A 24,257-nucleotide genomic window follows, 5' to 3' on the forward strand; every position below is an offset into this window, starting at 1 on the left:
ATTTCAGTTGCACATTCATAGCCTCTTGCTGCTGATGTTTGCTGAGAAATCGACTCCTCTGAGGCACTTGGAAGTCTGGTGGTCAGAATTTAAGACTGACTTTAAAAGCCTCTTCTAAAAAGAATTTGTATAGAAATCTATCTAATGTTTAAATAATGATTGCTGTAGATTATATACTTTAAAAGGATGACTGCCCTCCTGGAGCTAGAAAAGACCAGAAAGAAAACTTCAGTGACAGGAGCTACTTTTCTCCAGAAGTGTCCTCAGAGTGCTCTTGGTGGTTTCCATCCTGTGAACTTTCAGGCAAAAGTTCACCTTACTGTAGAAAGTAGGTGCCTTACAGGCACACTTTCACCTTACTGTAGAAAGTAGGTGCCATTTTCTTCTAGATCAGGATGAAAGAGTTGCAGGAAATCAGTGAATGCATACGGCAAGTTGTGGCTGGATAGGAAATATGTGGGGGAGGGTTGCATTTTGGTGAGGTTTAGGCATAGTTTTAACAGGTCAGAAGTTGTCCATGAGAAAGCTGACTTCCCCCCTGAGAACCTGCAAGGGGGTGCATGTGACTGGGCGACCCATGTGTTTGTGAGTATTAGAATCAGTGTTTTCAGCCCCTATTTTCCATGCCCAACATGACTGCACATTAGCACTTGAAACTGCTCAGGGTGTAATGCAGAACTGTGTCTGGAGCACAGCTAGTGACAGGCAAACAATATGGTTGATTCTGTGTTAGATTTAAAGCAGAGATGTCCTAGCAGAGAGCACCTTACCTGCCTTCCAGTGCAGTTGTGAAAGCTGCTACTGGGGTTGTCTTCTCTTTTGCGGGATTTATCCATTCCGCAGGCCAGATGTAGCAGCAGTGTGAAGCTGTAAGGTAAATGGACAAGTCGTGATCTTCAACAGTGAAGTATACTTGCAAGCAAAAGTTTTGTGTAAATACAGCTTGACTTTACTTCAGCTAGACTGGTCAGCAGCCACCACACCCTGACATTTGCAATGGAGGTAACTGATTTGTTCATCATTGCTGGATGATTTTGAGGAAACTTCATTAGCACTTTCCCAGCTGTCTTACTGGTTAAGTTTTCTTATGTCTGGACAGATCGCTAAAGAGCACTTAGGCTAAGATAACGCTAAATCTGTATCTATGACCAATAATGTTTTCTTTAAGATAGTGTTATAACACAAAGTGTTCCAAGTCTAAAAATGAGACTGTGCCATAATCATATTCTAAAGAGGAAAGTTGAAATAAGTTTCTTCTTTGGAATAGTGAGTTTGATTTTCAGTAATAAACATTGATCTCTCTGGTTTGCAAAAAGTGCAAGCACTTCCCTAAAAGCTCTGATTGTTTTCAGCATAGTAACCAAATGGTCTCTTCCCTCACCACATGTTCTACACACCTAGGATGGGCCTTCTGGAAATATCGAGGCCAATTTTTCCTGGACCCATTTTCTGCCAGATGTCTAGAAGATCACATACTAGGACCTATTAAGTTATCTCCATTTTTATGCCAACTGATGCCTCTTCGATTCTGGGGCTTTTGAAATTCTCAAGCTCTGTGTACAGCAGTGAAAAAGGATTTGGAAGCAGGAGCACCCAGTAAGGTCTGTTCACACTGGGCTGGTGTGGCAGTCACAGGAATGTTCCTCCATTGCCTGAGAGGTCAGATCCCTTTCCTAGGGAGAGCTCTTATGGTACCCTTCATCAGAGCCTCTGGAGCACGTTGTATTACTTTACAATCGTGGTCAGTCAAACCACAGAAGTTTTGTGTCCTGTTTGCTTCTAGCACTTTCAGAAGCTGATCTTCTCTGATGTCAGTCATTTTGGTGGAGTGTATGTTGAGTCCATCCAAGCGAGTTAGCTGTGCTTATAATTATACTACAAGTAATAGCCATTAATGTCAGGAAATGAAAACAAGGCAAGCATGTTCCCAGTAACTAGTAACACACAAGAGTGTCTGGCATGGAGCCCTGAATTGGAAGTAGCGTATTTGCTGTTACAGTGCTGAAGGACATTATATAAATGTCCATGTGTGGAAAGAGCCTTAGACAAGCCACAGTCAATGGTAGTTTTTCACAGATCAGTTGTTCAGTTGTTTCTATGTTTTATTATGACTCCGTTATGAACTAAGAGTGGAGTCCTTGCCATAATTTTGGCTTCTCTGTAGAAGATTCAGGGGAGGCTGAATCCTAAATGCTGAGAAGTGTCTGGTTCTGCAGCTGTTCCCATAGGAATTGCCGTATTTTCTGCTCAGTATTAAAGGCAAAAATCCCTTTCTTTAGCTACTCTGAGTTCAGCTAAACGGCTTAAAGTATTTACCACATGTTAAAAGAAATATTAATATACTTAGGTATTTTCCATCCTGTCAGGTCTTCTAGCTCTCATTCCTGAGGACACTTACTCTAGTTTCTGTAAAGAGTATTTTTGTTTTATTTATATATTTTGAGGCTGGCCAACTAAACTGTGGGCCTTTTGACATAAGATCATACTTCCGCAGAGGGAAAAACAAAGGAAAAATTGGGTTTAAATTATAGAAACATAGACTGGTTTGGGTTGGAAAGGACCTCAAGATCATCTAGTTCCAACCCCCCTGCCACAGGAAGGGACACATTCCACTAGGCCATGTCACCCACGGCCCTGTCCAACCTGGCCTTGATCAATGTTAAGCCTGCTGATAGGAGTGATGGAAACCAGTCTGATACAAATGGCTTTTGCATTCCACAACAAAATCCCTCAGTGTCATGTCCTGACATGCCAATAGTGCTCCAGCCCCCTGTGACGGTATGCTGCCACATCCTGGCTGTTCCCAGCGTGAACCTTCAGCCCACCTCTGCAGTCTGGGCTTGAGTTCTCTCCAGCCAACACAGAACCCTGGTGGATGGAAGACCTCAGTGGCAATTCCTAAACAGGTCCACAAAATATGTGCAGAGAATGTGCCTAGAAGGACTTAACCAGGGCAGAAAAGCAAGTTTGACAGCTAGAGTAAATGACTAATTCACCAGCAGTCACATCTTTGAATTATTTTGAAAAGCAAATAATCCCCAATTATGCACCTTTCTCCAAATAAGAATGATGCTGCTCCTGTGACTATTCCCAAGGTAGCTGTGTTTGACAAAGGGAGTGATTCCAGTTTTATTCCTACAAAGATCCTGCAGTGCCTCAATAAGTATGACAGTATTTTGGTTGTAACTACAAGCACAGTACCTGTAAAGAGAATTAATTCATCAGCCTACAGAGATAAAACATAAGCTGTTGAAAATGGGAGGATTGTTGTGCTGATGTATGTGAAATTTGGACCGCAGATCTCAGAAAGAAAACTCTAACCCAGACTGCTTTCTTACATACCTAATTGTATCACAATTGCTGCTACTGTAAATGTACATGAATATGCAGAGTACCAAGAATTTTTATAATAAAATCCTCACACAATCTTTTTTATATTAAAATGTGTATGCTGCAAACAGCCTAACAATTACAGCTTTGCATGTGTATCCTTTTGTACCATTTGTTACTACAAAAGACAACCAAACCCAGTACCTCAGTGCCTTGCATGTTTTAAACAGTTCACTATATTAACTGGGAAAAGAAAAGCCTTAAATCACAAGTGCCCCCAAATGAGATGTAGATTGTATTCCACTGGTTTTAACAAAACTTTGTGTCATCTTTAGGGTTCTCTTAAGTTAAAATACATTAAAAGTTTTGGAACTAACTGAAAGCTGACAAGTGAAATTTTTAGAGCATGCATGTCTTGAATTTGTAACATATTGGAATTCCTCTCCAATGTAGTATTTCAAGTGAACTTTGGTTTGCGCACTCGTGTCTGTTCCAACCAGTCTCGAGACCTGTAAAAAATACATAACATTAAAAAACACAACAATCCAGTCACTGACACGGATGTGTTTGGGGATTAAATTGATGCTATTTTCAGCTTTTCACTACTGTACTTTTCATTACAACTATAAAATCTGTCTTGTATTACAGAAAGTCTTTACCAAGTATGTTTTCAAGCCTGACTTTCTAGCATACAAATGAACTTGGTAATACTGTCTTAAGAAAACCTTCCTTGAGGCTTTGATCACTTCAGACCATTATAGGTTAACAGTTCTCTGGTCATGAAACTGCAGTGTTTCTTTATATTAACAAAACCAAAGTCTTGTTTGAAGTAACTGATTATTTTGCATAAATATCTGTACAGAAAACAGACTCTGCATTTGTACTACAGATTCTGTAGACTTTGTTTTATAATAAATACTTTTTAAAAGATTTGGTTAGCAGCCCTTTTTATGAGCAAAACTGTTTCATCAGCTACAGTAGAAATAATCAGCCAGTAGCACAATTTGTTTAGATGCTACCTAAAGGCAGTGGTGTTGTGTCCTTGGGTTTTATCTTAAAATGGACAATAACAATAAGAACGAGTAGGTTAAAAGGTTGGGTGGAAAGCTTAGTGCTCTTAGAATTACAATAGTTAGCTAGCTATAGAACCTCCCACAAGTTTGTCAGCATCATGACCTTATCAAAAATGTTACACTACAAAGGAATAATCTCTCTGTTTTGATTAGACCTGGTCAGCTCTGGTTTTATTTTTTTAACTGTATGGTGTCTTTTAAATTGATGCTGTAGGATGTCAAAGTAAATTAACTAATGACTTTTTGTTACGTGTTTATGGTGAACATACTTCAAAACTAGTTCCAGTGAGTCTAGTTTGGTCTTGATTTCTCTAGTCAATATTGGTGGTCTCGGATTTGTGAAATTCACCATCTTAACCTAAAAGTTACTCTTCCTGAATGGAAGAATGCCAGTATGGGTATATTGAAGCTATCTGTGTAATAATAGACACTTAAAAAGAAGGTAGTTAAGCTCGTAAGAGATGTCCACGCCTGTCAGTAGGAGCCTCAGTTGAAAGTGGAAATTTTACCAGTAAATTCTGTAAATCTTTAAACATCCCAAAGTATGGGATGTTTGAAATACATCACCCTTTAAAGTCTCAGCTGCAGTGGGACACATGCACTCACAGGTCAGTGCACAGGTGCTCTCCTGAGTGGCTGGGACACCTGGTGGTATCTGTTGATGTGGGGTTTTTTCTTCCTCAAGTTAGCTAACCAGCATGAAGAATTTCCTCCTCTTCTTACGGAAGTGTGGGAGTGATTTTTTGCTCCTTTGTTTTCATTTCAGCTTTTCCCTTTTGCTGCTTTCACTATCTGTAACCAGTTGACCAGGACAGCCAAGCCCTCTGCTCACTGCCTGGCTGCTTACCTAAACAACAAAAGGAGTTAATGGCAGTTCAACTCCTGCCTGTCTTATGTGTGCCAGCAGTACTTAGGACAAGCCAGTGGCATGTTTTAAAGAGAAGAGACTGGTCTTTGAGCATTCAGTATCATTTGGGTCACACTGCAAGGCGAAAGACTTTGTGGCTTTTCTTCTGTTTGTGATTGATGCGGCTCTGTGACCTTACTTCACAGGCTGGATTACCTTCTGTGTTTCTGCTGGCCTTGCCTCCGTTCATCTGACATACAGCCAGGGCAGACTGCCTCTGTCCATGCACACAGCCTGGTCCTAGGGACCCTCCACTGAAATAGATGCTGGCCTTTTCTTTATAGAGCTCTCCCATGTGCCCTCCTAGGATGCAGAAGGATCCAGCTGGTGCAGGCATGTTGGACATCGAGGAGGCACCTGCTTGAGCAAAAGCAGCATGGAGATGGTGATGGTCTGTGATGGTGCCTCTGCTGTCAAGGGGATAGAGTTTCAGGTGACATATTAAAAAACAACTGCAGTGACCAAAGATTGTCTGACCCTGAAGATTTCAGGTTAAGAAGTACCAAGAATAAATTGCCTTGCCTCTAGCATGGCAGGCAACCTTGTGCCAAGTGTTTGACCCCCTTTAAGCTAGTAGGTTGAGTTGGGCATATGGGCAGACTAATATGGGATGGGAGGAACAGCAACTGTAGTTATTAGAGCTGGCTCTTGACTCCTACTGCCTTTCTCAGTACTACTTCCTTGCAGTTTCACTAGATCTGTCATTTACAGGGAGACATCCATATCAAAAAAACAGAAACAAAATACTTAGAAGTTAACACTAACTGAAACCACGAGGTGGCACAGTCATCTGGTGTGGAGAGCTGCTCACCAAACTTCATTTGCCAAGGGAAGTACAGCTCCAGAGCTGCCCTTTTCCTGTCTCCTGCCCTTGCACTATGTTTTTAACACTGATGCTGGCTGTAGCTTTTCTCAGAATGAGATTTTTATTACAGAATAAAGCCCTGCCATTACATGCCAATAGACATTTTGTTGCTATCAGTGATTTTCCCCAGCCCTAGAAAATCTGTAACAGTAAACCCCCCTTTTTTGGTGGTGGAAGCAGCTCTGCCAGGCAGCTTTATCTGTGTAGCTATAGCAGCAACTTGTTTGGTGCCTGACTTCAGCTTTAACATAATGAGATCAACGCAGATTTTTAAAACCGAGTTAATCATCTATCTCCTTTATTTTCTTCTTTGGACGGAAACATGGAAGTTATGGAAACCCAGATATAAAAATTGCGAAAAGACCAATGCCCAGAAGGACCAAAGGATCTTTTGGAAAAAAGAAGAGGCTGTTCTTATATCCCTTGTTTGCAGGGACACCTGTGTGGGGCAGGGCACAGGGGGGTTTAGTATTATCAGGCAGAAGCAACGCAGTAAAGGGAATCATCAGCACATCTGTCTTTCCCTCTGCTCTTCTCAGCAGCCGTAGGGTAAGTGCAGACCTCTGTTTGCAGGCCTGGTGCTGTTTGACAGCAGGAGGAAATAATTTCTCACATGTACACCGCTTATTTTCACTTGTCTCTAACAGGAAATATATCAGTGTCTTACCTGCCCACAGACACCTTGGTCCTTTGGTCTGGAGCAGCCCGTTTTCCTAGTCACTTCTAACAGAAAGAAAGGCAGCCGGCAATGATGTGTCTCTTGACTAGTGCTTGGTGCTTAAACAGTTCTGACAACTGATCCCTTGGTGTTGTTGAAAGTATTTACTGTCTATATGTCTATATGCAAACACACTTGCTTCTGTGTCCCTCACTTCTTTACTATCCCTTTTTTTGAGGTTATATATACAGCATCTCTACATATATTACATCTCTCTAGATTTATAGTTTTAAATTCTACATACGCTTAGATGGGAGTGCTTGAGAATCCTGGGTTATTAACTAACTGACCTTGACTCTGTCCACTGAAATCTACTCCTGCATATTCCCTGAGCCGGACCACATTTCCAGGAAGAAAAGGTACATTTATTTCCCTGTCCATCACTTCTATACTGTCCTTTTTTTGAGCTTTGCTCCATGCCACAGGCTTAAACGGCTTTTCTGAGCTTCCTCTCCTTAGTGCAGGCTTCATCCATGGGGCAGATCAGGCCTGAGGGACATGAGTACAATTCTGTGGGGTTTCAAGGCTGCTGCAGGAGCTGGCAGCAGATGGAGTGACCAGCTCAGGGCTGGGTGCTTGCAAATAGTCTGTCCAAGCAAAGCCTGCTCTGTACCGTGCTTATCATGCAGTTGCGCAAGCCCACAGTTCATTTCAACAAGAAAGAGTTCAAATTTCTGGAACTGCTTTGCTTCTCCTGTCCAAAGGGCAGGATTTGCTTTGAGTGGCCTTTCTTTTTCTAATTAATGAAATAATGATAGACTTCCTCCTCCTTGCATGGGGTATCAGAAGCTTGAAATGTCTGTGAACTCATACCCTATCCATGAGGCATCACTTACATGAGAACACAAAAGTAATTAGAGCCCAGTGTCTACTCCTGGTCCCTCTTCTTATTTCCTTCTGTACATTGTGTGGGCTTTCTCCATCAAACCTTGCCAAAGGACTAGAAATCAACAGGAGTACATCAGTATGGGCAAATTCCAATGGCAGAATGAGTATACTATCATGCTATCCCCTGGGCTGCTGCAAGGGGAAACACTACCTTTCCCCTTAGGTTGGCCTATTGCTAGCAAGAAGAGGGAGGACTGCCCAGCCAGAATTGACCTTTACCATGGCAGATTGAAGTTACGATGAAAAATCAGTGAAGGGGCTTCTGTACTGCATTATTTCCCTCCCAGTCCCTGAGCATCTTCCCTTGCCTCACAAATCTGACAGAGCACTTACATCTTTAAGCCAAATATGCCACCTACCGTCTGTTAGAAGGGAGACATTGCATAGTCAATGAAGTCAGTGCAGAAATTAACCAAACCAGAAGCATACATTGTATAGTCAATAAAGCCAGTGCATAAACTAATGAGACTAGAAGCATATTTGCATTGCAGATCTAGCCAAAGGCCCAGAGCAGAACAAGTACCACGCCTGCTCTCCGCCGCCATGCAAGAATCACACTGCAGCGCTATGCTTTTGATCTGCAAATGTGGAGCAGCAAGGGCAGAGCCTGGCCGGCTTTATGGACCACCACCGTACCACCCAGAACCAAGGCACACAACTGGCACTGCCTAAAAAACCTGCAAAGCAAGCAAACACCACTGCTGCCTCCAGCTGAGGGTTTCCAACAGAGGGCAGGGAAGGGGCTAGGAGGGACAAGACAAACTGGTCTTGAAGCAGATTGCAAGGCAGCATCAAGGGCTGCTTCAGAAAAGCGGTGATGGCACAGGAGGCCTCTGGGAGGAAGCACTGCCTCTGTAAAAGGGAGAATTCTGCACGGAGAGCCTTCATAACAGGCTTTAATTTTTGATCATTCCTGAAATGGTCATCCAGTTGGATTAAATGATCACTGTAGTCCCATCCAAGTGAACTGTTCTATTCTATTCACGAGAAGCAGGATGAATTTTTACTTCATGGGTGCTGCTGACCAGACCACTGCTGAGAAAACACTGCATCCCTATTCAGCATGGGGACAGGGTGCCTAAGAAGTCTGTGGGGAACCCAAAGTCTCCCTCAGTGTGGGGCTCAGAAACCTCTGCTCAGGCAGCCACTGTCTCTGCCCCCAGCCTTAAAGCAGTCTGCTGGACAGCCCCAGCTCCCTGGAAGGGCTGAGAGATGGCAGATGCTCTGCAGAGAGGAAGGGAGGAAGAAAAGAAGGGGTTAAAGGACAGAGGGAGTGATGGGCTACAGTTAGCAGATGTCCAGGGCTGAAAGTAGGTCACCTATTATTGCTGGGAAAGGGATTGGGGGTGGGAAGCAATTTGAAAACCAACACATCAGTGCACAAACAAAGCCAAGAAATAGGCCAGGGAATACAACTAATTCTCGGAAACCTGACAGAAATCCTTGAAGTACACATGGCTCCTCTAACACACCTTACACATCTATTAAGACTAATAAAAAATGTGGGTCTACCTGCACATATGTACAGTCACATAATGCGGGGGAAAAGATTGTGACATTAAAAAACCTTCAAAAACTTCAAACCCAAAAAGCAGAAATTCACAGTACCCATGTAGAAGGCTTGGACAAACTTGGACAGATACAGAATTCCAGGTTTTCCTCAGCAGCCTCAGTCACATAATTTTGGCGTAAATTCTCAAGGCTATGCACTAATTCCTTTCGATGGCTTTGTGAGTGTTTGGAAGACAGACAACTGCAAATCCTTCTGAGGTTGTGATCCTTGGTGTGCAGAGGTCTCTATTAATATAAAAAGAGGTTAAATAGCATCACCCAAGCAGGTCATGAGGTCTCTGCAAGGCACTCCCTATCTCAGATGTTAGAACTACATGAACAGTTAATTGCAAATAAGTACAGTTTTTAGGAACCTAATCCCTCTGACTGCCAAGCCTCACGTTTGAGTACTTGTGTCATGCTATGGGGGCAGAAGGTAAGGAGAGACAGGAAGAGACAGCGGTGAGACACATTAAGTTAGGTGGGTTTCTCTGGCCAAGTCACGGTGGAGTCACTCAGTATTTATAGTCTCTAATTTATTCAGAAAAATTAAATGTGTGATTTTTTTCAGAGAAGAGAATATTTATAACTTCCACAGATTTTTAAAGCAGTCTGGGCATTAATTAGAAACTTCTGAAAAATTGTAAATGCTGCAGAAGACATGGGGGGGGTGTATTTGTTTGGGGGTATCACAGAAAGGTTTCAGGCACTCTATAGAGCTCTTCTGGTGCACGATGGTCTAAGCTCAGTTTCAAAACTCTTACCCATCAATGTCCTCCTATTTTTTTCACACCAACAGCCAAATTAGTCTTGGGAAAGACATTGTCCCATGAAATCCTCAGACCAAGGATTAAATCCGACACCTAAAGGCCAGACTGAAGGGCCAAGGGTGTTTCACGTTTGTTACAACTCAAGTCCTTAGTGAGATCGGTTGAGTTTGGAGATACTTGCTTATGAAAATCTCAAGCAGAGGCTGGAAAACTATCCCTCACATCCTGGTATCTGTCTTAATCTATGCAAAGGTTATCTCAAGCTCTGTTCAGACTGGATACGTCATCCTTTGTATGTCTGTGCCTCTTCTGTAACTTTAAAAGGGTTAAATAGCATTGCCCAAGTGGGTCATGAGGTCTCTGCAGGGCATTCCCTATCACAGAGGTGGAAACTACCTGCACAGTTAATTGCAACCACTTACACTTTTTAGGACCCTAATCCATTTGACTGGCACCCCTCATGTTTGCCTATATGTACTGTACTATGAGGGCAGCTGGTTAAGAGAGATAGGGAGAGAAAGGGGCTGAGTTAAAGAAAGCACCTTCATTTTCCTAGTACCATAAAAGGTAATTTCTCCATCTTGTTTTTCCTGTGCTGGTTTAATCATTCCAGCAACCAAAACATGTGTTAGCTGACCATAGTTGTCCTTTCTGGCCTCAGAACAGTGAAATACCTCCTCTTTCCTCTGTTCCTACTCTATGGAACATGGGGGTAAAACCAGAGTTTGGTTTTGTATTTCAAGGTTGCAGTACTTAAACTCTGTACAAGCTCCTATCTTAACCACTTTGGGGGATGAAACACCCTTTTCTGGGGTGGAATTGAAGGGGGAGAAAGAGAAGGGAGAGGAAAGCTTAAAGCAAAAATAAATTGAAACTGCTGCTTATGTCATGCAATGGATTAGATGATTCTTCCCTGTGTTCACAAGTTTGCCTGGATGATCCAGCCTGTTTCTCTTATCTCTTTCAGTCCTGTGCTATAGTTTCATGGAAATGTGAACTCAGTAGTTACTAGGCAGTTTTACCGTGGCTGGTTGGGAAATGACATGTGATATATGTACTTTGCACACTTGGAAAGCACCTTCATTTTCCTAGGAGAAGTACCATGAAGGTAATTTCTCTAATTTGTTTTACCTCTATGCTAGTTTAATCAGCTTAGCTATTAAAAGATAACACGGGTTTAGGGCTATCATTAGCCCAGCATGGTCATGTGGTTATGCTGGTAATTAGCATTGTTGCTGAACTCAGTGTTACTTTTTCTTTTAATAGGTAACTACATAACAAAAACAGTGCCCACTGTATGCCTAAAGGAGCAAAAGGAAAATGAACACTCCCTGAATCTGCATTCAATTATTTCTTTAGCAGCTTTCTTCCCTTTTTTTTTTCCTCTGTGATATTAGTATCTATACCCAAAGCATTTAACTGCTTGAACTGGGATTAAGACACTCCAGTCTAAAATTACAATCCTGCAATCCTCCTGCTCAGCTGCTGTACAAGCTTTGAGGTATCAAAAATCCCTGTGAGGGCTCTGAGAGGGTCAAGCAACTTGCATCTGAATCATGATGAAGAAACTCTGTATTGCTTAGCCTGGGTCCCCAAGAGTTCAGTTTGGTCAGCATCCCAAGTCCTAGGCATGCTTCCAGGGTACTGGACTTTTCACGATTTATAGTCCTTGGTGATGTTCTCTTTTGAAGCATAGCCACAGGGAGAAGAAAGAGGTGATGGGTGCTCCTTACATACAAAAGTCTAGGTCTTAGTCCACTTAACGAGGCTGCAGGATACCAAGTTCCCATTTCCTTGTTTGCCCATGGGAATTTCAACCTGCACCTCTGCAGTGTACCTATAAGCACCAGATTACAAGCTCTCTTGATACGGGAATGTGTTGCCAACCTCCTGTCAGGCCAGCAGGACCAGAGTAAGATGACTGCTGCTGCAGCTCAGTCATCGAAGCCAACTTCCTGCGTCTGCTCTGGGTGCTGCAAGTGTATGGTGTCTACTGAGTGTTTAATGGATATTTAATTCAGGTCTGCTCACCTTTATCCCTAGACTCAGGTTTTAGCCTCAAAGGTTTATTGGAAACTGTACTTCATTCTTTATTCTGCTTACAGCATGATCTGTTTTATTATTAGAGCATAATTTGGTTCTTATATTAATAATTGGTGGAACCGGGTCTTCCCCTGCTCCCCATGATTTCTAATTAACACTATTACATTTGGATAGGAGATGAACTGTAAACATCCAGTCCTTTTATCTGGACAAAAATCCCCACAGGTCATTGTCGAAGGGAAACCACCCTGACATACATGCATGGGGTCAGTGCTAGGACTTCTATTTCTGCACCCACTTTACCATGCAATAAAGTACAAGGAGTCTCCAGCAAACTGTGTCAAGCTGCCTCGTGCTGCACAGGTTTTGACCAAGCTGTACTCACTACATCCCTGTTTCCTCTGTTCCTTTAGAAAATGGATGGGAAGAAATTGTAAGAGGTACTGAGCTAAGTTTCCTAGTTGTGCAATACATGCAAGAAAGACCACGCATATGTATGCGCATACAACACAGCATGGAAAAACAAAGATAACTCAGAGAGGTCAAACCATTTAAAGGGACTATATATTACACTTGTGGCAACAGGACAGCATCAAACCTGACAGAGGATCCCTCACAGCTCTTTACTACAGTCCAATTCACTGTTGCTAGCATACTGAGCAACCCTTAAACTTACTAGATAAAAGACATCACAGTCTCTGGTCCACTGAGGATTTTCTACAGGTGGATTAGGCATACTGATACTTGCAGGCATTTATCAATGGCAATGTAATTCCTTTAATTATAGCACTGCTACCAGCCCATAGTGAGGGAAGGGGGATGGCTAAAATACTCAAGGCTCAGGTTAAAATCAAATGGGTTGATGCCAAAGCTTCCCTCCATGCCTATGCTCTCTACAGCAGGGCCACAGGGATGGTATGGAGGTCCCATCCTACTCCCCAACAGATTTGTCTCAGAAATGCTAATAGGATCAGTGCTGGGAATGAGATTAGAAAACTGAATTTGAACATTTTGTTTCAACTAAATGGATTAACTTGTGAGTTTGGTACAGCCAAACATCCACGTTCACCCTCAGGAGCATAACTATGAAATCATTGTTCAGAAATGCTCCTTTCCTCTTCTTAAAGCTACTTAGTTTTCACAATTTTAACAAGATGTTGGGCTAAACTTTAAGTAATTAAAATTCTTTAAAGGGCTTTACTCTCTCCTGAGCTGTGAGGGTGATAAAGGATTTTGCAAGGGCTATGGTTAAATCAGATGTGTTTGTGTCTCAGCTGACCTTACTCTACAAGTATTCATCTAGTGTTAACACAGCTGGGGACCTTTTGGTGCAAGGCACTTCATTGTTCCACTCTTTCTAGGTCTGTTCCGTAAGTGGAACTTGTCAGTGCTCAGAATAGTTAACTACAATCAGATTAAAACCGGTTTAGGCGATGGCTTCATGCCTGAGGTGATCAAATGGCCAGATGTCACCGATGGGAAGGTTCAGCTCCAGACCTGCACATAGGTGCTCCCACTGCCTGCTCCTGTGGAGAAACTCAAGCCTGCAAGCTGGGTCAGCTGGAAACGCTTCACAGGGTACCCCCCTGTCCTGAACAACCAAAGGGAAGACAACGTGTTGACAGGAACAGGACCACAGTCATCCTGGCACAACTGGCACAGGAGACCACATGCTCACGGTCTTTTATTATGGCTACGCAGCAACTGGCAGTGCAATGCTGCTGAAGGGGTACAGTCCTGCTTCCCCTCCTCTGGTGCCATTATCTAGCAATTGCAAAGCCACAGGATGAGCTGGCTTGGCAGGCTATGCCACTGCTTGGGAAGATAAGCTTGTTCTCCAAGGTATGGCAGAGCTGCTGAGTCACAGAGCCCCCAGCAAAAGCTCCCTGTAGTGTTTGGCACCTCTGTATTTGGGTCCAACCAGCTTCAGGAGGTAGTAGCAGCTATGGGTGAGGGTTAATGGTGTGCAGTGAGGAAACATGCTCAGCACTGGTTGATGGGTGTTGTGGTGGTGGCTGAGCAAGATGATGGGGTTTTTTTTCATTTGTATACCACTTTATCCTGAGGAAGTGGCTAACTTGAATTACTGGAGGAACCCATCAGAAGTGGCTGTCTCTGAAAGTGCAACAGGCAGCAGCCACCACAAAGTTAAGATACCGACATCTGCAATCAAATAACCCATTTAGTAAAACATTCTCAAGCTTCAGGTCACAGACCATGCCTGTAAGTTCTCAGTTTCCCAGCCAGTCATGCAATACTACAGCCACACAAAGCATGCTAGGTTTTTATTTGTTGGTTTGTTGTTTTGTTTTTTTTTTAATCTGATTTTCCTGTGATCACAGGTACAGGAATGGCATGGAGGTCTTCAGATTTGCACACAAGTCCCAGGGATAAAGGCCTGTGATTTCAGAATTTTGCCTCTGGTTCAGATTACTGCGTGACATTGGGTAAGCCACGTAACCTCTTCATATTGTTCAACTTTTCAGCAGTGCTTTAAGATCCTCCTTGTAGACATGAAGTATTTCTGCCTTGAGATAGTAGCACCCTAGCATTACAAACTGCTATGGCAATGGTAGTATCAGCTGGACAGTTGTAGTTTTAAAAAAAAGAATTATACAAAATCAAGATTTACGCATATGTTGACAGGAACTCTGTCCCCAAACCTTTCCAGAATTGAGATGGTGGTTATAAAGCCCTTGGAAACCAGGAATGTGCCAGCACAAACATCATCCTGCCCCTTCTGAGTTGAGATCCATCCCTTACATCCAGGCACATTTGTTCAGGATATAGGATGTGGCAGCAGCAGTGCAATTTAACACTACTTTGCTGAGAAGACAAGCTTTATGCTTACAGAAACTATACTAAGTAGTCAACTATTTTACTGCAGTAGCTGTTCCACATTCTTAATCCCTTCTCCTGATACTGCCTCCGGTGCCTGCTAAAGGTTATAAACTCATCATCCTTTTAAAACCTTAGTTGCTTGTCCTGAGAATGCCATTTTAACTTTGTACTCTCATTTATTCATTATTTGAATTCATTCACCATTCTTTCCTATTATCTTCCTGCTCACAGTTTCCAGTACAATGCCTCTCCTATAGACTGTCATTGACAAGTGACAATACAGCAGAACTGCCTCTATACGCTAAATATTGTGAAATCTCCATTTGTTGTAGTCAATGCAGGTACTCGCTGCTAGAACATGCAAGTGGCATGACACAGGCAAAACAAACCAAAATCAGACCCAGTGAAAGAAAAGAAAAATAAGACAGCTAAAATAAATGTGGAACAAATGCAGTCTAGAGAGCTTTCTGGACTGAGCACCAGCTGAAATAGTGAAAAAAGAAACAATATCCCATTTCATGCTGGTTGTTTTGAGGCTAAACATTTTTGGTACATTTTACTAAATAAATCTGCTAGAGTGAAAAAGAAAACAAAAACAAGCTCCACACTCAGAGACCTAACTGTGTAACTCTGTGGATCAATACATTTCATGTTGCTGCATTTTTACCATGTGTTTCCGACACACTAAGATCACACACATGCATAATTGCTGCAGCTCTACTAACTTATTCAGGCAGTATAAGATGATCATGTGTCTGAGCTGGCAGCCAACATTCTCCTCCTAACGGAAGCAACCCAGCAGGCCCATGGCTTGGGGATGGCTTCTGTTCACAGACGTTTGTGAAATAAGGATGTGCCATCCTACCCTGGTGGGCAATGTGAACAAGTAGGGTAAAGTGTTCTGTGAGTCTGTATTTGGGAGAACCAAGAATGCCTACAGACAGCACAGGAGCCAAAGTTTGGTCATCTGGTGGGGCTGTGTCCAGCCTTTTATGCAACAGGCATTATGAAACCAAGCACCTGAGTAGCTGCTAAGTTTCTGCTGTGTGAGTGGCTGGACACAACACAAAGACCAGGACATGTTAGCCATTTTGCAGCTATTGTAAATCTAACGGCTACCTTACTCTTTAGAGGTAAGCATCTTAACCTGTCTTTCTGTATTTAAAGTGATAAAAAAACAGTGGAACCCCGAGCAGCCTATGTCTTGCTTTAAAGTTTCCTGAACACAATACCAGTGTGAAGTGGAAGATGTGGACTCTCTCTGATCTGCAGGTAAAAATCAGTCCTTACTGTGAAAAAAGAGTACACTCAGAAAGATAAGCACACACTTTACCTTTTACATCTTCCCTTTGTCCACAAAACAACTTGAAGATGTTTCATGCAGAGACAGGCTCCCATTAAGACCTATCTCTATAGACAGGTCTTGTAGCCGAGAATCTGAGCCTATTTCCAGTTTGACTCACTGTTCCTCTCCTGAAAAAGAAACTGCTTTCTGCAGCAGCACACTCAATATTTATGTCTCTTTGTAATATTAATAATTTTGTTCTAATGGGAGCAGATCTGCTGAGTGGGACATTGATTTACAATAGGACGTAAGTACAGTTGTACTGAGCTTAACTTTGTATGTCAGATAAGCATGTGAAAGATGTGAAGATACATTATTCAAAGGAGACTTGCTTCATCCTAAACTGCTGATTCATAATGAAGTCAAAGAAACGTATTGTCTCCCCCTTACTTTGGTATATGAAACAAACAGAGAGATCTGTGCTACTCTTTAGTTTTTATCTGTCTGATGTAAAGTGCCTGCAAGAACTACCCTATCATTGGAAGTGTTCAAGGGCAGGTTGGACAAGAAAACCCCACCAAAACCAGACAAAATGAAACCAGACACAGTGGTTACTTGTGCTGCCCACAGGTGAAGCACTGTTGACCAGTGAGGTTGTCTTCTCCAGGGATTGGGATCTCATCCTGTCAGTAACAGTTTGAAATCTAGAGATCTGTGCTGAGGGGTGAAAGAACAGCAGCCAGAGGGGTCACTGCTGCTTTCGAAAGACATAGTTCATAGCATCACAGAATGGTTTGGGTTGAAAGGGACCATAAGGCTCATCCAGTTCCAACCCCCAGTCACAGGCGGGGACACCTTCCACTAGACCAGGGTGCTCCAAGCCCTGTCCAACCTGGCCTTGAGCACTGCCAGGGATGGGGCAGTCACAGCTTCTCTGGGCAACCTCTGCCAGCGCCTCACCACCCTCACAGGGAAGAACTTCTTCCTGGTAACTAATCTAAATCTCCCTTTTGTCAGTTTAAAGCCATTCCCCTTATCCTGTCAGTACTTCGGAAGACTGCGAGGGAAGGCCGTGGCCAGAATGCGCTTGTACCTCCAAGTCACATGGCATGAAACATCACACAGTGGGTGTTTTTTGGCCAGCTGAGGACACACAAAGCCGCCTGCCCAGCTACCTGCCGCCCAAGCTTCTAACCAGAAGCCCTTGCCAGAAGGGTTGCAAAGCTGCCGCCTCAGCCAAGCAGCACCGCCGGCGGCGGGCAGGGAAGGCAGCGGGCAGGGAAGGCGGCCGGGGCCAGGGCGCCTGCACGTCCCCTGGCTTTCACACACGCGTATCCTGGTGCGCTGCCGTTAAAACACACTGCAGGCTCTCAGGCGGAGGTACACAGTGAGACCAAGGACCGCGACCCCCACCCCTGCCGCACGCACCTCGAAGGCTCAGCCGCTTGACCCAATTCCCCTCGCCGGGACCCCCTCCCCACCTCACCCGCTTGTTGTCAGGCAGCTTGGCGCCGGCTCCGCGCCCCGAGGGGCGGGGCTCTGTCCGCTGGCCAATGGCTAGGCGGGGGGGCGAGGCTACGGTGACGTCACCGCCGCCCCTCCCCCTGGTGCCGGGTCTGAGCCCCGCCGCTCGCAACTGGGGGGAGAGGGTTTATTTTTAAAAGGAACCTGCTCTTCCTATTGGGTGAGGGAAACGCCCGTCAGGTGACGTCACCTTGTTGCTAAGTCAGGAAGGTGGGAAGCGAGATGCTCCCGCCCCATGCGTTGATTGGCCAAAACGAAGCCGAGAGCCCGCCGCCATCGCCCCTCGTACCCAGTTGCAGTCGCGCAGCTGAGTGACTGACATCCACCACACTGCCAGTGAGAGGCCGAGCTCCGCACACTGCCCAATAGAGAGACGAGAGTTGAGGACGGGGTGGAGCCGGGGCGGTATGATTGGCAGGCGGGACGGATGGAGGGGAGGGCTCCTAGGAGCTGAAATGTCCGCCATCTTGGAGCGTCGGTGATGGTGGCAAGTGGTGGTTTTTCGGCCTGACTGGAGGCAGCCTGGGGCCTGTGGCGGGGTGGCGTGCTTGCCGAGGTACGGGCGGGATGGCGGTGGGGGTGATCTCTCCCTGCCGCCGCTTCTGGCGGACCAGCGCTCCGGTGGTGACTCTTAGGCGGCGGCGCAGGCCTGCCGCCTGCTCCTCTCCGCGCAGATAGCTCCGGACGGTTCTCAGGCGCCGCCGGATCCAGGCTGGCAGAACTGCTGGAGCCTGCCGTGTGCGGCGCCGCCTCGCTCACGCCCACTGAGCACCCAGCACCGGAGTCAGGCGCGGCGGGTTGCGGCGCGCTGCTGGGTGCTGCGGGCCTGGGTGCGGTGGGGAAGGCCCAGGCCGCGCTGCTGGGTGCCCTGCCTCTTTCTTCCCGCGACCGTGACGTTGGGTCCTCCGGCAGCTGCCCCGAAGCTTCTTCCCGGCATCATTGTTTCGTCCCGGCTGGGGAGCCGGCCGGCAGCTGCGGGGGGGCGGGGACGCCGCGGCCCTTCCACGGCAGCTTTTGGGCGCGGAGCCTTGGCGGCCTCGGGCGGCGCGGGAGCGGGTCATGGCGCGGTTGGCTCTGGCGGGTGGCGCATTGTTCCCCGCTAAAGCAGAGCAGATCCGAGCGCGGTGAGCGGTGTTGTCTAAGTGGTGGGGAAGGCTGGCTGCAGAACTCTGTCGCCCGGCAGTCACTTGGGCTGTTGCTTTAACTTAGAGAACTTCATTCTGGCTTTACGGTTACCTCTCCCATAATAAACCAGATAAGCGTTGCTGATAGGAAAACTTGCATTTGCTTTCCTTCTTGAAAACCAAACCCAGTGCCTCAGTATTTCTTTGACTAGCTAGCTGCTTTTTTGTTGTCGGGGACGTGGGGGAGGTTTTTTGGTTGGGTTTTTTTTGTTTGTTTTTTGGGGGGTGGGGTGGTGTTCTGTTTATTTATTAACAAGGCCGCTTCTTTCAGTTAGAAGTTTTGAAGAACAGCAGTGTTTGAGTTCTGAAAGTTCTTCAGGATTTCTTTTGCCTTAGTCGCTAAGAACTTTTTTGAAGTGTAAAAGGGAATAAGTGTTATAGGCTTGTCCGACAAGTACAACTGAGGCTAAAGATCATGTCTGAGGGTAAATGTTATTTAAGTTAGATCAGTAGAATACTTGTTATAGGTGTGTTGCTATTTTAAAGAAATTGTTCTGACTGGAGGAGTGCAGGAAACTTGTGAGTGGGTGGATAGCTTTAGGAAATATTCTCTGTGAGATGTTGACAACTTAGAAATGAAAGATGTTACTGCTAGTGATAGTACTTAAGTTCAAAATCTTCAGGGGAGGGATTCTAAATGTACTGTAATGGCACGGGGTGTGTATGGTGTGGGTTTGGTTGGTTGGTTTGTTTTTTTTTTTTGCTGAATATTAAGTTGGCTTAAGATTTCCAGGCAGTAAAGTAACCTGTGAACTGCACAAAATAAGTGTGCCTTCTTTCTTTTTCTTTCCTTTTTTTTCTTTTTTTTTTTTTCTCCTCTGGAATGATGAAAGAGGAGAAGTGGCCCTGTTTCAGCGTTCCAAATAGATTAGCGCAGTTATTTGGAGTACAGTGTGTGTTTTCAGTATAGCATACATTCTAGTAAGAGTCTGTGATGATGTGTTACTTATTTATGGTTTCAGTAGTGAGGCATGGACTCACTGTAACTTGCAATAGTCTCTATTATACATATATAAAAGAGCAATGCAGAATTATTTTTATATATAGCTTGTTATCGAGACTTCATGCAAATGTGGTATCTAGTCTGTATGTTTATTTCTTTGCAGTTTGTAATTCTAGTACTTGTTAACATTCACTTAAAGGATTTGTTTACCTATAATGTTGCTTGAGCATATGTGATACTTGCTTTCTGTGTGAAAGCAGAATACATATGTGGTATTGAATCCTGCACTTTATGAGATGCTAAAGAAATTTATCTTCTACAACTTTTACACTTTATCTTGGCCAGAAAAACTGCTGAAAAGGTTCGTTTACAATGAGCTTCAGGTAAACACAGAGTTAAACTGAAAGTTGTAGTTTAGAAAATCAGGAAAAACAGCCTGTCTAACAGGAATGTCTTTAAGCAGGGTAGTGCATTATAGTTTCTTTGCAAGCAAGTTAGATTTATATGTAAATTGCTGTGACTCTAATATATTTATAGTCTTTTAAACATAAACCAACTAACCATTATTATTCCCTATGAAGCTAAAGATACTGAATTGTTTGCATGTTGCTTCAGAACACTCCCTGCAAACTGTTCACTGTACTGCTGTGGATTATACTGAAGTGAGCCGATACGACTGTTTCCTTCAGAACCCTTCTCTCTTGCACTTACAGAGGTGATGCTCTAACCTGTATACCAATCAGAGAATCAAATGATATTCTACAAGTGAAATTCAAATTAATAGAACTTGGGTTTAGAAGTATTAAAGCAGAAAAATGTATATAGTTTTAGTATTAACAGATTAACAGGCTGCTAGAGACTGAAGTCTATTGTTATGGCTCAACAGCTTTGCAGCTTAAGCTTGAGATGCATGTACTGTGCAATGCTAAGAAGCTGGCTCAAAAAAAAATACGGGATTGAAACAGTGGAAGGGAGAAACGCTTTGAAGGGCTGTCTGATACACACTCTCTCCATTGGTGTCGTCTTTCATCCATGTGCTTAAAAAGCCTTGAAGTGTTTACTTAACTCTGCAGTTTAAGATTACTTAGCATAATGAAATAAGACACTTTCCAGCTTCAGTGTTCTAGCACACTACACAGCATCCTTGTAGGCAGGAGGCTTGTGTCTTCACTTCTCACATACAGTTGGGTTTATTGGTGGCCTTTGGAATTTAAGATGAAAACCATGCCTTTTTCTGCTTGCACAGTAGAGGGACTGGTATGAGCGTGGTGATCTGTTTTCTGTAGTAATGTAGGGTGTCTTAAGCATGTTTTCTGCCGTCTAGATTTGGTTCTTATAATACTACCTTTCTTTGTGACCCTTAAGATCCCTGGGTACTGTTACGTTATTTCCTATGTCAGGTTTCGGAAAAGTGTGTTATTCCAAAGTAGACACCACATCCAAATTCTAGAAGACCAGATGTCTGATTGGATTATCCTAAGAGCAAGATGGGGAGTCATTGTTTGTGGCAAAACTTTCTGTAGTAATAAAACATGTAGGGATAAATAAGAATAATGTCTTGCTTGTCTCATCTTTGTCAAGTTGGAGGAAGAGACTACAGAACTTGGAAAACTACTTAGTGATCACGTTTGATCCTGATATTTTGGGGTGGGAGGCAAGCCTGAAAGATCAATCAGAAAATGTGTAGCGAGTACAAACATAATGTTGAAAACTTTGCACAGCATGTGTAATTGTGGTGTGTCAGGGTGCCAATATCTGTTTTAGAAACCATATGCTACTAAGCAACTAAAGTAAAATGTTTTTCTAATCTTGGATATTATATGCAGCTCTATAGCTAGTTTAGGGCATTTCTTAGGAAGCAGGATAGACTAAATTGGTAGGATCAGAAAGATCTATAAACTGTTAACAGCTTGCTTGTTTATGGAATAGTTCTTCACACAATATTTGGGAAAAATATCTGTTACTGTAAAATACAAGAGTCTTCATGACCTGTATTTACTTAGTAGCTTCCATAAAGTGTCAAGAAACATGTTTGGAGTAGGGGCAGAAGTTCCTGACTGACCCTTTGACTGGTCTCTCACTCTCTGTAGTCAGCTGCTAATCCTGTTAAATGGGAGTATCTTTTCTTCTTCCATGGGACTTAAGAACTTGGAATGCTCAGTGACAGAATCTATAGAGTGTGTTGCATGCCAGCAGTGGAAGAAGAGTACTAAAAGGACCTCAACGTACAACCATATGGAACTGTGAAGCTGTAATACACTGCACTGAAGTGGTGGTATATGTTAGGCAAAACGGCTAAGGAGATAACCTGTGAAACTGGTAGTGAGAGTTGGGTTGAAGGCATGAAGGGAGGCAGAGCTGCATTGAAAACCATGTATGTACGCACAAGCAGAAATTCCCCCATAGTGAGATTAAGGGGTTAGTTTCCTTAGCCAAAGTTTTGAAAACGTTTCTATTTCATTTTGAATCTCGTGATACAGTCTAGGTTGCGCATCTGCAAGGAGATAGAGTACATGGCTTAGTGGTCTCCATCCTGTGTCCACAGTCTTCTGGAAAATGATTACTGAAAGATCATAGGCCAGCTCTTGTCAGTTGTGCCAAAATATATTTGTAAACGTGAAGGAAACTAAAGCTATTTTATGATGACAAGGCAGGTCCTTGGTGAGGCTTGTGAAAGGGCCATGTGACTTGCAGTTTGGTAGCAAAATGTGGTTGGGATTGAGGATGGAAACTCCTAGGGTTTTTTAGTACAAACTAGTGACTTGTTTCTAGGTTTATTAAATATGTTCTAGAATATAGCATTTCCAATACTAAAAGCATTCTCATTTTTACTATGTATGAAATGAATCCTAGGCCTTTTCTTGTCCCTGCTGTGCAGTGCCACAAGCCCCCACCTTCAGTGACCATAGGCAGGATTTCTAACTGGATCCAAGTATATAAAGTAAAATTTTATTGTGCAGATTTTAACTTCTAGATGTTTTTGGAGTGAAGCTCATTGTTTCCCAAACTAGTAGTAGAGAGAAAGATGCTTCCTGTAAATATATGTTAGGCACCTCTAGAAGACCTAAGTGTAAGGCCCTAGTCCCCGCATAGGTGATGTACTTTTTTTTTTTCCACTGTAGTAGTGCCCTAATTAATAAATAAAAAAGCAGGTTAATAAAATCCCAAGTAGTGCTTTATACAGTGGTTGTAGCCAGTGCTAGTATGGATGTGCCTACATTGGTTTTTTAAATCATGTATCATAACTGGTTTGAGGGGTTGAGTTGGAGCAGAAAGCAAAGGAGTAATAAACAGAAAAAGGGCTAGGTTTGCTACAAATTGGTATTTCAATACCTGGTGTATCAGCCACTGCCTCCAGAGGGTGGATTTATGCATCTGTGTACGGGAGTGGCCATATAGTTAGTGTTTCTTACATAGAAACTGTAAAAATACAATGCTGTTTGCTTTTATTCTGTGTAACTATGGTGGAAACTCTGTCTTGTGGGTTGTTTGGTTTTTTTTACTAAGTTACAATAGGGTAAAAGTCATAGATAAGGCCTTGGTGAAAAAACTCTTGTTACAGTGTGTTTCACAGAAAGATTACCTTTAGAGCAGACATCGGACTGTCTTCATATTCTGTTCTTGCTTATCATGTACTACTTTGACCAGTCTCCAATATCAAAGAGATTAACTGGAAACTTTAGGACTGGTTTGAACTGCAGTAATTCACATTATTTCTTCTGTTACTCCCTTGGCAAACTTGCCAAATACCCAAGTATCTTTGGAAGTTAACTTCTAGAAAACTAGTTGTAGATGACATTTGTTTGAGAAAATTAGCTGCTGTCAACAAGCATCTTGAAAAAAGAAGGAAAATGACAATCAAGCATTCCGTCGAAGGATCCTTCTATCTGTGTACTTGCGATGGGCTCTGTTACAGCTTCAAGCCACATTTAATGGCAAAAGCATGTATGCTGAACATGGAGTTTGTTTAGCTGAAATTTGGTTGATGAGGTGGTAAAGATAACATTAATGAGAGGTCTATGCTTTTTAATGGTCAACATAGAGCTAAATGAACCTTCTTATGCTACTTGCCTTTACTGTAGTGATTAGTGTGCTGGTTTTGTTTTAACAAGTGCTTTAAAGAAGGTAAATGAAGGAAGATTTAGAGGCAACACAGGTAAAAATCCAGCAGTTGATAAAAATTGGCGTGAGACCATTGCATAACTTGTTGAGCTCTGCAGGTTGCAAGAAAAGACAATTGCTGTCATGGCTGTGAGTTCATAATAGCTTCAGTGCTTAAATTTAATTAACTGGTAGATACTTGTAAAACTTCACAATTCCTTCTGAAATTACTGG

General features: G+C 43.4%; 1 protein-coding gene across 13 annotated transcripts in view; it reads left to right on the plus strand.

Annotated features, from left to right (window-relative positions):
* Positions 1 to 18,209: 18,209 nt before the first annotated feature.
* Positions 18,210 to 24,257, plus strand: part of PPP6R3 (protein phosphatase 6 regulatory subunit 3) — a 57,246-nt gene continuing 51,198 nt past the window's right edge. For 10 of the 13 annotated variants that reach the window (XR_009724514.1, XM_061346873.1, XM_061346888.1 and 7 more), the window contains exon 1: positions 18,214 to 18,351. The gene's annotated coding sequence lies outside the window, so the exon portion shown is untranslated. Of the gene's footprint in view, positions 18,352 to 24,257 lie in introns of all 13 variants that reach the window. The other 3 variants (XM_061346917.1, XM_061346957.1, XM_061346880.1) reach the window with 2 other exon arrangements.

This window comes from Neopsephotus bourkii, unplaced genomic scaffold (assembly GCF_033783945.1).
Source record: "Neopsephotus bourkii isolate Nb327-2 ecotype Australia unplaced genomic scaffold, CSIRO-AGI_Nbou_v1 NB_42, whole genome shotgun sequence".
NCBI classification, from domain to species: domain Eukaryota; kingdom Metazoa; phylum Chordata; class Aves; order Psittaciformes; family Psittacidae; genus Neopsephotus; species Neopsephotus bourkii.